The sequence below is a fragment of the Borostomias antarcticus genome, assembly GCF_949987555.1.
Source record: "Borostomias antarcticus genome assembly, chromosome: 2".
Classification (NCBI taxonomy): Eukaryota; Metazoa; Chordata; class Actinopteri; order Stomiiformes; family Stomiidae; genus Borostomias; species Borostomias antarcticus.
This window is the reverse complement of record NC_140235.1, coordinates 18,939,694-18,946,945: the sequence shown is the minus strand read 5'-3', so window position 1 is coordinate 18,946,945 and position 7,252 is coordinate 18,939,694. Positions and strand designations below refer to the sequence as shown.

The window sequence follows — 7,252 nt, the reverse complement described above, 5'->3', positions numbered from 1 at the left end:
AAGGTTTGTGCATGATAGTGGGGGGGATAGATAATGTTTGCCAGTGTCTTAATCTGAATACAGCATCTCCTAACCCAATTATATATTTTTAATGTTTGTTAAATATCTCATGTTTATAGTTTGAGGCACATTCATCGGGTCTGAGTGTTTTTCTGAGTGTTTTTACAGACAACTGTCGTTCCGGGAGTGATGGGTGAATGCCGAACCAGGAGACGGGCACGGGACCGGAAGTGGAGATGGAGGTTACCGGCCTGCTTCCCTACAGATGGGCGACCTGTGGTTCGTGGGATGCAGGGCAAACGCCATGTCACCGACTCACCGTGAGCGACAGATAAGTATGACATAGGGAAGAGACCATTTTGTCCGAAGCGTGCCCAATACTCTGTCCTCAAATGCAAAAGAGGGAAGTTTTAGATATACAATATTTAATAATTAGCTATACAAATAAAGCTTTGATTGATTGATTGATTGATTGATGGTTTGTTAATTGTAGATGAAGTGAGTTCATTTTAGTGTTATTTTATTTGAGTGATGCATTTTTTTTCCCCCATCTCTGTTTTATCCTGACTTCAGGGAATTTGTTTTCACCCTTAGGGGGGTGTTGTTTTGTTGAGACGAGAATCTTTTTATTTTTATTTTCATAAAATCGCGAGAGAAATTCTAAGAGCAAAATCCAATTGCCTTGATCATGACTGGGGACTGGGCGTGTTAAAGTAATTCTTACACTGCCCCTGATGTCACTGTAGGCTACTGCAGAGCCTAGATCCCTGCTACTGTCCGATTCGGTAAATGGACAAAAGCTAGATCCCCACTGACAAACTACATAGACTGACGAGCCCGACTGGCTCTAATGACACTTGAACAGACACCCTGTTTAAGTTTTCCTGACTGAATAACAAAATTCTTCCCCAAAGCAGGATCATCTCCTGCCAGGAAGAGGGGATGATAGAATGTGGCTTGCACTTAACGATGTTTCTGAGTATCTTCAACAGACTGCTGATAACCGTTCCTGACCAAAGAGGGGGTTCCTGACCAAAGAGGGGAACAGGGAGACCAGACCAGACCAGACCAGAGGACTCAAAGAGGGGAACAGGGAGACCAGACCAGAGGACTCTCCTTTTGCTCTTCTGTTTTGTCTCTCTCATCTGTGGATTCACAGGTCTTTCCTCCCATGTCTCTCAAAGACATTGCCGACCTGCTCCCCGTATGAAGTCCCCACTAAGGAAAGGTGACCATTCCGGACGCCAGAGAGGGCTTCTTCTTATCATCTCCAACCAGGCCGTTGGGTCCTGATCCGCGACCTGGGGCCGTACCAGATTCAACTCACCACGCAGACGGCTGCCAGAGTAGCTGAGAGAACTTTGACGCCGTTGCGTCCCAAACCAAGGAGCAGATGAGCAGCCGGAGAACAGGCCAGAAAACATGGAAGAGAAGTAGATGTAGCGGGGTGAACCTACCCGTCAGAGAGATGTAGCGGGGTGAACCTACCCGTCAGAGAGAAGTTGCGGGGTGAACCTATCCGTCAAAGATGGAACAATCAGGACCAGGGCATTCTGGCCTGTGTGGAATAGCTGTCAAAAGTAGCTGAGAGGACGGTCCATGCAGCCGAACCAGAGATCTCAAGGGCAAAGCGGTCACCGCCACACTGTCCTCTCCTCTGATGAGCAATCGGAGAGTGACCTTGACGGTCACCGCCACACTGTCCTCTCCTCTGATGAGCAATCGGAGAGTGACCTTGACGGTCACCGCCACACTGTCCTCTCCTCTGATGAGCAATCGGAGAGTGACCTTGACGGTCACCGCCACACTGTCCTCTCCTCTGATGAGCAATCGGAGAGTGACCTTGACGGTCACCGCCACACTGTCCTCTCCTCTGATGAGCAATCGGAGACTGACCTTGCCGGTAGTGTTGGGCATCGAGAACCGGGACCAAATTGGAACCGGTTCTAAAATTCCGATTCCAAAGGAATCGTTTATATATTTTAATTTCGATTCTGCTTATCGGTTCCTAAACAAATTTCACTTGCGCTAATTCCAGTTTCCGTGTTGGTGGCTTGCGCGTTTGCCTTTGGTTTGCAGTCCGCCAGAAAAACCAACGAAGAAGAAGTAGTTTCCGTCTTTGCGATGCACAACTAACACCTGCGCTTGCATGGCATAAAAATCAACGAATGTACCATCTTTGATACGTTGCGCCGGTCTCCCTCCGTCTCTCCCGCCTCGTCCTCAGTCAACCCTAAGCCAACAGCCAGCACCTCGTCGCAGCAATCGGGTAAGTGAAAATTAAATAGCACTAACGTTTGTCTTATTGTCAACAGCGAGACAGCAAACAAATTATACTAGACCGAACTGGTAAAAAACGGTGTCAAATGCAAATACTGTAATGTATTTTTTCGTAGATGAACGTCCGCAGATTGCTAGTAGCCAGCCTGGCATTACTGCTGCTAGTGCTAATCCACGACGTGACACGCCATTCACCTTGGCGGCAAAGGGAAAGATGCCAGTGGAGAAAGTTGGAGACTGCCACAGAAAAGTGACAGCTTATGTGGTAAAACGGCTGCACCCCTTCTCAGATGTCGAGGCACCGACATTTAGGTAAGCAAACATAAGAATAGAGCTAAACTAGCTAGCTAAGATAGCTAGGCTAGCTCTAACTCTAGCTAGCTAGCTCAACTAGCTAGCTAAGATAGCTAGCTCTAGCTAGCTAGCTACTCACCCTGAGGGAGAGGAGGAGGGATGGAGGGAGAGGAAAGAGGAGAGGATGGAGGGATGCAGGGAGGATGGTGGGATGGAGGGGGAGGAGGAGAGAGGGATGGAGGGAGAGGTGAGGGAGGGAGGAGGGATGCAGGGAGAGGAGAGGGATGGATGAGAGGAGAGGATGGTGGGATGGAGGGGGTTGGAGGAGAGGGGAGGGAGGAGGGATGGAGGGAGAGGAAAGGAGAGGATGGAGGGATGCAGGGAGAGGAGAGGAGGACAGGGAGGAAGGATGAAGGGAGAGGAGAGGATGGAGAGGGATGAAGGGAGAGGAGAAGGTGGAGGGACGCAAGGAGAGAAGAGGGATGGAGGGAGAGGAGAGGGAAGGGGTGTGGAGGTTTTGAAAAGATTCTCCCATTCTGGGAGATGCAGGTTGTCTCAAGGGATTGGCAGGATTGGAGAGGGGAGTTGTGGGTAGAGAGAGGGGGGTTGTGGGTAGAGAGAAGGGTCACACACACACACAGCTGACGCATCCCTATTCACTCTTTCACACACAGATTCACTGTCACACACACCAAATTAAACTGTGAATTCACAGGTTCAACTGTATGAAATGAATTTTGAATGACTTGTTTTTAAAAGATTATTACAAATAAATGTTTCTTCTGTGAAATAAGCGTGCAGCCTGTTTTGAACCCACCCATCAAAGAATCGGAATCGAGAATCGTTAAGAACCGGAATCGAAAAGAAGAATCGGAATCGGAATCGTTAAAATCCAAACGATGCCCAACCCTACTTGCCGGTCACCTCCTTCTCGTGGTTGTTGTATGACAACGTGGACAATCTCAACAGCAATGACTGCACCTCTAACCGCACACACTGGAACCTACATTAAACATTCAGAGACGCAAACATGGAAGCTATGATCCAGAAGAAATTACATGCGATTATTCACAACAAGAGTGAATGAACTTTGAAATTATCTTGAAAAAATATCATATTTGTTTACAAGAGTTACAATGGTTGAAACATGAGTTGATAAATAAGTTTGGGTTTTTCCTCTAAATTGACCAAGAGGTTTTTTGCCCTTCTTACACTGGTAACCATTCATCTTTTTACCTTGTTTCAAACACCAAAATCAAGGTTTTTGGTGAATGGTTGTCCACTTTTAGACTATAAATAGTATATAATCATGTCATCTTTTTTACCTTGTTTCCTGTCATATTTCTGAAACAAGGGGTTTTGGTGCGTGATTTTGCACGTGGAAAGAAAATAATCTTTTTTTTTTTGTTAAATATTTCACAAAATAAAAATTATTATTTTTTGCTCCACCTAGTGGAGAGATTATTTCCTTTCCACATGTATAGCATAGCTGAATGTTTACACTTTGTGTTTGGATTTTATATTTTATTTTTGTGTACCTGTTCAGGCACAAATGGGGGATTGTTGTGGAATTTACATCCAAACACCTTAAACCTTTGTTCTCTCTCTCCTTTTGTAATTCATCACCTCCCCCAAATATTCACATAGCTGTGCTAACCTACAAAATGGCCTCCAGGAGGCCATAAACTTTGAATCTGTCTACAACAGAATAACCATCCTTTGTCATCCTTTGTCCCCAATTGTCGCCTTTTTCTCATGTCACATGTCTGTACTCTTGGCCACGCCTGCCATTTCATATGACGTACAATGGAGTAGCCAATGGAGAAGCACCGTACCTGTGTTTTGATTGCATATAAGGCGCAGCAAGACCCAGGGCCGGCACTTGTCTGGATAAACCACTCTGTTGCGTTGTCCAGAAAGTCCTTGCGCTCGTATGTTTTCACAATAAACCAGACATAACCTTTTGAGCGAATCTTGGTAAATCCTTTTTACTAGAACAGTAATTCCATTACAATTTCCGTGATGATTACGATTTATATGGCTGCAACGTTGTATACACATTTATATATTACTTTGTTACGTTGCTGCAACGTGGTCTACACTTCCGTTGGCTACATTTATAATTTGCATTACAAATTATAAATTACATTTATAATTTCCATCTGTGCTCAGGTGGGCGTCAGATGGGCTGGGGGGCAGCTAGGAAGGGAAGTCTTCCTCATCAGAATGCTGGGGAGTGCTCAGATGGACTGTTCTTGGATGGGCTGTGCTCAGGCGGACTTCTGCAGATACCTAAAGACATAATAAAATGGCCGTAAATACACAACGCACATACATGCACAAAAAAGTGGTACACAATCTTTGAAACCATGCAGTGTCACTGGGTAGGAGAAACCAAAAAAAAAGACATCACTTAACCTTCTGCATTTAGCAGGGGCATGTTTTAATGTCTCCTGCAGCTGGGCGGCCACCTCCGCCATCGTAGCCTTCGGCTTGGAGACCATAACTGCACCTTTAAGTTATCAAGAAAGGTAATGGTTTCAATTCACATCGGTCATGGAACAAAGACGATGTATTAAAAAATATTAAAAATATGAACCATTTCTTACGTGTTAGAACATTGAAGAGTGTCATACTCTTCAGTGGCTTCTTCCCCTTCTTCCCGTGCACACTGTAGGCGCTCCACACCGCATGTGTGGCAACAGCTGACAGCACCCGCCGGACTGTGTCAGCCAAGTCTCTGCCACCAATGGCACCTAGGTATTGTGTGTGCAAAACAAAGACAGTCATTTACTGTACCCTTCCCTGCAAAAATAAGACAGTTCTGCCCTGCTCACCATCTTCCTCTGATATTCCCGGTCCTTCAACCTGGCCTCAAAGACCTGCAGCTCCTCCTCCATTTGGGCAGGGTCCAGTGCATCCAGAACTTCTCCCTGGGCACCTCCGGACTCCCCAGGCCGCATGCTCTGGGCCAGTTCCCTCACACTCTGCGCAAGCTCACGGAGTTGCTCCCGCAAGTCCGAGAACTGCTGATGTACAGGCCTCTGGAAATCTAGATAAACACAGATGTTGGCTATAAGTACGTTGGCTATAAGTACATTGACATAAAACTAAATGAAACTCAAAATATATCCCTGCATGCAACATGAAGTAGTTCCATACCCGCATCGGCAGAGCAGCATCGATTGGGTAGAGGGGTACATGGAGTCAATGCTGCTGGAGCCGTTTTCTTGGTCGACGGCATCACAGACCTAACTAAAAACCAAAAGGGATAAAGGAAAGGGATTAGCAGGAAACTTTATGGTGTTGGCATGCTTGGGCTTCTGGCATTTGAAGGAAAATAAATTAAGACATTAACAGGTAGACATCACAACAACACAGCAGTACATGCCACTCTTACCTGGTCTGGCTGGGGTGCTATACATGAGGCCTGGGCTCATATGGTTTTCGCTCACAGGGGATGAGCTCGGAAAATCTGCAAGATGAGTAAAATGGTATTCAATCTAAAAAAGCCAATCACAGAGCTAACTGAAAATCTAAAGAGATTAGCAGGAAACTTTATGGTGTTGGCTTTGGCTTCTGGCATTTGGAGGGAAACTAAATTAAGACATGAAACAGGTAGACACCACAACACCACATGCCACTCTTACCTGGTCTGGCCGGAGTGCTATACCTGGGGTCTGGGCCCCGCTCACTCACATGGGACGAGCTTAGAAAATCTGCAAGATGAGTAAAATGGTATTCAAAATAAATTAAAAAGTCCAACTATCAGTGTGCAGCAGGCATAGACATTTCATTTCAACACAAACATGCATACCTGGATTGTACAGCACACGTGGATTGTTCTGGACAGCCGGCAGAGGCCTTTCAACTCCGGCACCTGGCATACTGTCTTTGGCCTGCATTGTGGGGACCAATGGCTGCCCGGGGCTTGGAATATCTAGTGGAATATCAGTAAATTAGCTCAGATTACTCGATTTCAAAAGTACTACTCGTTTGGGACTGTTGAATGCACTTTAGTATATTACCTTCGTCACTTTGGGAAAACCCAGACTCTGTGGAGCGCCCAGCCAGGGTTAGGTTCCACACAGCTCTTTATCCGTTGGCTGAATTTGTTCATTGGCCAGGAACACATCTGCAACTGTGAGTGAAACCATGTTAGTACCCGCTTCCCTGTACAATTGAAAAGTAGCACACCAATCAGAAACATTGTTCACACAAACATGTTCTTTCTTACCCCATCCTTTTTGGAGAGCCAGGATACTGGGACAACCGACAGTGTCCTCCCCCAGAAACTCCACGCTGCAATACAGTCTGCCCAATAAACAAAAAATATTAAGGTTATAAACACATAAGGACCCTATGGGAAAGTAGGAAGAGGGGAAGAAGCGACTCAAACTGTACAATTCAACAAGTCATTACAGCCGATAAGTAATTAGTGACACTCCACTATTCTATACTATTCTTTTCTCTGCCGGCATCTGCCCAGGACAGATGCGGTCAATGGCGGTCAATCATCAGTGTGGGAAACATGAAGCTAGTTTAGGCATTAGCCACTGCAGTGCACAGATTAAATGTATAAGGCCCGTGAATCACGCGTTACTACTCGCAGTTTTAACAGGAACGCCTGTTTTTGACTCGTGAACTCCAATGCCCATGTGGCAAACAAAGCTGCCTC

General features: G+C 45.9%; 1 long non-coding RNA gene across 1 annotated transcript; it reads right to left on the bottom strand.

The window, feature by feature from the left end:
• Positions 1-6,256: 6,256 nt before the first annotated feature.
• LOC311319163 lies at positions 6,257-6,875 on the bottom strand. The gene is made up of 3 exons (XR_014630821.1): positions 6,603-6,875; positions 6,392-6,514; positions 6,257-6,293 (listed from the first exon to the last, which is right to left on the bottom strand). It is a non-coding gene; the product is annotated as an uncharacterized lncRNA (long non-coding RNA).
• Between the last annotated feature and the right edge of the window lie 377 nt (positions 6,876-7,252).